Raw genomic sequence first — 6,319 nt, 5'->3', positions numbered from 1 at the left:
TCATTTGATTAAAATTCTGAGGAAGGCAAAAGTCCTGAACTTGAGGCTGCGTGCAGGAACTTTGCTTCACTTTGCATTAGACACCTTACAGCCTCAAAAACTACTTTGCTTTTTGTTGGCTTTTCTTCTGCATTTGAACAAGTCTCCTGGAATATGCGTATTTTGCACGGCGGATGTCAAGTTGTGATAGTTGTTCAGGATAGCTGGTTCTGTGGCCTATATTGCAGTAAATGTGTGGGCAGTTTTGTGGGTGAACCTGCTTAAGCAATTTAGGATTTTTTGTTGATACTATTCTATACCAGAGACAAGATCCTAAATGTTAAAATAGAACTCAATAGTAAAGCTGTTGTTCACTTCCTTGGTCTTATAAGATTGGGTCTTTTAGGTTTCCTTAAAAGGATTAACAAATGTCATTCATCTTTGAATGTACAAAAGCAGAGTGTAGATCTGTGTTCTTTTAGTTCTTGCATAAATAAGTTATATTCGGCAATAAAATGTAGACAAAATTAGAAATACTCTGTAACATAACTTTCCACCACTTGTATTAACTTTGCTTGGAAGAGGAGCCTTGAGTAGGCAGAAGTAGAAACCCTGCTTCTTTATACAGAATTTCCCAAATTCTGATAATTATGCCTAAGTTCAGTATGTAGATCCAGTTAGCAGCAGGGGGGGGGGATCTTATTCAGTGATGAACTGAAAATTATGGATTAATAGATGTTATGAAACTAAAACCAAATCTTATGCTACCATATCTATACAAGCCATGATGATGCAGTGGTTAACTCTGCTCACACTGCCAGGAGTTTGATTCCTTCAATCCTGACCAGCTCAAGGTTGACTCAACCTTCCATCTTTCTGAGGTTAGTGAATGAAGACCCAGATTGTTGGGGAAAAGAGGTTGACACTGTAAAGAGCTTAGAGAGGGCTGTAAAGCATTGTGGGGCGGTATATAAGTCTAAGTGCTATTGCTATTGCTGTCTTGCGTGAACATATGAAAAATGTCAACCATTGGTTCTATCCTCATAACTAATGGTAAAGGTTTTGGATTTTCTCTTACCTTACTTTAACAGATATTATTATAATACAAGAGAATAGAATTCAAATCCATTTTATATCGTATTGGGTGTACTTTAGGTTAACCAATTGATTGGTGAGAAAAGTGTGCTGAAGTTTCCAGGGTTCTATACAGTAAAGCCCTAGAAGGAGTGGCTATAGAATACACGAAGGTTGTGGACTATATACTGGTTAATTGGATCTAAATATAAATAGTGATTTGAGATAAAAAATAAAATATTAAAAGTGTATATGACCATTACTGCAAAAGTTTAAATATTGATAAAATCAGCAAAGTGGTTATTGATATCAGCAATAATTGATTAACAATTAGTGAGGCAGCCTTTGTTTTTGAAAAGGAGAATATTTGTGAAGCAAGGATGAAAAACATCCAAATATGCCATGATAAACCCTTTAACTCGGACAAGGTGTAGGCCAGCATAATAAAGATTGCTTATCGTCTTCACTCTCTTCAACTCTTTAAACATTTATTGGCAATGTATTACTGTTAATGTAATATTATTTCTAGAAACCAGTGACTATTGTCAGACAGATTATATAATGTCTCTCACTGGAAATGTGACAGTATGTTAGATTTCCAGTAACAGTGGTTTAGCTTTATCCATATTCTTACTGTTACGAAATACAATTCTCCTGAAATCTGTAAAGTACACAATGTGGGCCAAAGAGAGGATTTGGATGTTCTATTATCTCAATTGACATAAGACATCTTTTTCTTAGTATCAGAATTTAATCTGAGATGTAGGTATGTAATTACTACAATTCTGTTAGTTAATCTCTCATCAGCACAATGGCAACAAACTTAATTTTGATCATACACCATTAAATGTAAAAAAGGAAAATTACATTAATTTCATTAATTCCACTGAAATGTATAATTGATAAAAGATTATTAAAAACTAAATTGCTAATACAATACTATAAAATTAACAGTAAAATATATATGTAATTTTTTTAACCATTAATACTAAAATGTTAAACTAAATGTGCCTCTGAAAGCCACAAATGGGATGGAAAAAGTTTAGAAAAAAATAAAAGAATATTCTGTAAGGTTCCCCATGCTTGGTATCCTTAATTTTGTATTTGTGAATTTTAGATGCTGCAAGACAAACCCTACATTGTATGGTTCTTTATCTGAGAGAAGAAGATCACGAAGAAAACTGTCATTACACCTCATTACGTTGAGGACTTCCTATATGCAGGCTTTAAGTTATGAGACAACAAATTTTAATACCAATTGGCAAGGAAGAATAATAAAAATAGTTAATTGTGGGCTTATAATTGGTTGCTATTTATGAAACAGGATGCTTGACTAGATTGGTATACTTTGATCCAAAAAGCGTTTCTTATTATTACACTCTTCAATGGTTGTTTATTAATATGTTTTTAATAATATTGCATAATGTATTAGCACATACATTCCTAAATTCAAATTATTCCCTTTTTTCTTTTCTTAACAGGTACAAACAATAATTCCAGAGTAGTATATGTTCTTAATATTAGCCTTTAAAACGCTTTTGGGGGCCCGTGTATGGTGTCACTTCTAATTAAAATGTTTTTAATTTTTCTGTGCTACATTTCTGACATATTGTTTTTTTTTTAAAGATAAGGCTTTTGATTGTTTTTTTAAATGTTAGACCTTTTGATTAATGTAATTTATGACATGCTGAAGTCTATAACTGAAAAGAAATACTTCAGTACTTTTGCTGGATCATCAGATAGCAACTGAAGGACAGTTTATGGTTTTGTAATATAGTTTTAAATTTAACTGAATAGTACATAAAGCAACTTAATTTCAAATATTTTAAAAACACCTGCTTTGTCTTTACTTAACCCCCTCTGAGTTGATACAAGAAAGTTAAGTTTTCCTCAGACTTTCTTAGTTTCTGTGATAATAATAACAATAGCACATAGACCGTTTCACAGTGCTTTACAGCCCTCTAAGTGGTTTACAGAGTCAGCCTATTGTCCCCAACAATCTGGATCCTTATTTTACTGACCTTGGAAGGATGGAAGGTTGAGTCAACCTTAAGCCTGGTGAGATTCGAACTGCCAAATTGCAGTTTTAGTGGAATCCTTGGTACTTTCTGATTTTAAGTGCAAGAGTTCTAGTAAACCTCATACAAAAGATATTATGTAATATAGGATCCATACCTCTTTGGATTGGGAGTTTAAGAAAAAGGAGGTGGAGTGTACATATCATTCTAAAAACATACTCTTTATATTCCCTCCTTAAATGCTACTGTGCTTTAGGGCCTAGCTAACTCTTAATCCTAATTCACTGTATATATTTGCCTAAAATGTAAAGTTAAATGTGCTGCAGCTGGATAAAAAGCCAAGTTAAATTCTAGTAGAGGGTTTGAATTCCATAGAAAGATCTATGGTAATCAATAAAAGTTAAAAACACCAGAAAGGACATACACTGTGTAAAAACAGAAATTATCCTGACTCCCAAGGGGTGGTGCTGATAGAAGTCATCTAAAACTACATAACATGTTATTTCAAATAATAGCTGTATTTAAGAAACAATGCAAGTAATTGAAATCTGCCTCACAGTCTGCCTCACAGTCCTCCAAATGGTCATACCAGAAAAGTGTCTGATTGTTATTATTATTCTGTTAATTTGGACTTTAACTCGCTTTACATATCTACAGTTAGTTAGATAAAGACTAGTTCTTAATACCGTAATAAAAAAGTGAGAGGAAGTCTAGTTCCCTACCCCAAATAGGAATGTAATGTAGGCTTACTATGAGTACAATAACGTAGGAAGACAAGTTTCCCCCCTCATTTAGAAGGGTGCATATCTTAAGAGAAAACACACAAAAAAAAAAACCTGAGAGAAAGTTTACTGTTTTGAGAGGCTCCTTTGTGTATGGCAGGATTTTGGAATTCCAGCAAGGAATGGCAACAGTAACAGTATAACAGAATTGGAAGGGACCTTGGAGATCTAGTTCAACCCACTGCTCTAGCAGGAGACCCTATAACATTCTGGACAAATAGTTGTCCAATCTCTTCTTAAAAACTTCCAGTGATGGAGCACCCACACTTGAGGCAAGCCATTCCACTGATAAATGTTCTTACTATCAGGAAATTTCTAAATATCTAAATTTAGACATTCTAGTTCTAAGTTGGATCTTAGCTTTGATAAGTTTCCAGCTGTTACTTCTTGTCCTGCTTTGGAGAATGAGACAACCCCTTTCTCTCTATGGCAACCCCTCAAATATTGGAAGACTGCTATCAAGTCACCACTAGTCCTTCTCTTTTTAAACTAGACACACCAGTTTCTGCCATCGTTCATCATATGTTTTAATCTCCAGTCCCCTACTCATCTTTGCTGCTCTTCTCTGCACTCTTTCTAAATTCTCAGCATGTTTTTTGTATCATGGTAACCCAAAACGGATGCAATATTCAAAGTGTGGTCTTACCAGTGCAGTATAAAGCAGTACCAACACTTCATTTGATCTTGATACTATCCCTCTGTTGATGCAGCCTAGGACAGAATTGGCTTTTTACCCAGCTGCAACATACTGCTGGCTCATACTTAAGTGGTTGTCCACTAGGACTCTTAAACCCCTCTCATGGTTGCTGCTGTTGAGCTAGGTGTGACCTATTCTATACCTATGCATTTGGTTTTTCTTGCCTAAGTGTAAAACATTTATTTTCTCTACATTGAATTACATTTTGTTGGATAGGGCTTAGTATTCAACTTAGTATTCAAATCTGTCAAGTTCCTTCTTGATCTTGAGCCTATCTTCTCAAATTATTCCCAGATTGTTGTCATCTGAAAATTTGATGAATTCGCCTTCTATCCCCTCTCCTAAATCATTTATGAAGATGTTGAATAATATTGGGCTTGATCGGAGGCATGCCAGTAAAAGACAGCAGTTCTGTCCCTCTTTGTAATCTGTTGTAAAGCTGGCGTCCAGTGTTGTATTAAGAGCAGGTGCAATGACAAGCAGCACATTCCTGTCTGATAAATCTTGATCCCTAGAATGCTCAATAAATCCATACATGAATTTATTTGGCATCATGAAAACCATTAATTTTATTCTGACATTTGCTTATATTTGTGTTTCTTCCATTGTGGCATTTCCCAATACAAAATATGGGAGATATTTTATATTGAAGAAGTTTTCTTATTTTTGTATATCTGTTCAGTCCTATTTTTTGCTATTTTATGTTAACAGAATTGAAATTCTGAATACATAATTTAATTTATACCATTCAGCTTTAATTCTCAAGTAGAGCTTTTGTGTTCTAGTGAAATTATATATCTGTGTGGAATGGCATATTGGACCAGAGACAAGTATATGAAACCTGGTATATCCAGTTGCAATTACTATAATTTCTTTCTGTTCTAAATGGTTATATTACAATTTGGATCTATATGCTTTGAATTTATTTGTAGGCTGGTATTTCAGCAAATGGATGCTAGGAGTTAAACGAATCTTGGGAGAAGATGTAGATTCTAAATTTTTAATGCCAGATCTGCATGATATACTGGAGACCTGAAAATATGCTCTCCTTTAAGTTGTTTTGAAGCTACCGTATTACAAAGCAGAAGGACTTTTGGAGGCAGAAACCTGGATTGATGAAGACCTTGTTATTATATTTCCCCAACACAAATGAGCACACTATATTTGCAAATATACACTAATTGACTTCTTTGCCAACTGGCCTCTCTTTTCCTTTTGCAGGTATTTACATATTGAGTTCAGTGATCAGGAACTTTTATCTAACATGTTTGAAATAATTTTATTCCCCTTCTCCCATGTTTCTTCATCATTAACGTGGGACCAGCATTGCCATCAGGGTTGGGCATGTAAAGATAATCATTTTTAATGCTTATTTTCTCTCTCTCTTAAAAAATTGTGCTTTTAATTTAAATTATATGCTACTGAAAAAGTCTGTTAGGTCAAATTAGAAAATTGAGAAAGAAAGAATATAAAAATGTAGAACAGAAAAATCAAGGAAAATACAGAATATAGGATTCTTTATTGGCCAAGTGTGACTGGACACACAAGGAATTTGTCTTGGTGCAAATGCTCTCAGTGTACATACAAGAAAAGATACATTCGTCAAGAGTAAAGAATCATAAGGTACAATACTGAATGATAGTCATAGGGTACAATAAGCAATCAAATCATACTAGGAAACAGTCAATATAAATCATAAGGATACAAGCGACAAAGTTACAGTCATACAGTCACAAGTGGGAGGAGATGGGTGATAAGGAGTGATGAGA

General features: G+C 34.2%; 1 protein-coding gene across 1 annotated transcript in view; it reads left to right on the top strand.

Annotated features, from left to right (window-relative positions):
* The window catches only part of CYSTM1 (cysteine rich transmembrane module containing 1), a 74,551-nt gene that overhangs the window by 26,439 nt on the left and 41,793 nt on the right, over positions 1-6,319 (top strand). The window lies entirely within an intron of this gene.

Source organism: Notechis scutatus, chromosome 3 (assembly GCF_049901735.1).
Source record: "Notechis scutatus isolate UNSWTSFEM ecotype Mainland chromosome 3, rNotScu1.2, whole genome shotgun sequence".
In the NCBI taxonomy this organism is placed as follows: domain Eukaryota; kingdom Metazoa; phylum Chordata; class Lepidosauria; order Squamata; family Elapidae; genus Notechis; species Notechis scutatus.
Note: the sequence above shows the minus strand (reverse complement) of the source record. Positions and strands in the feature narration are given on the sequence as shown.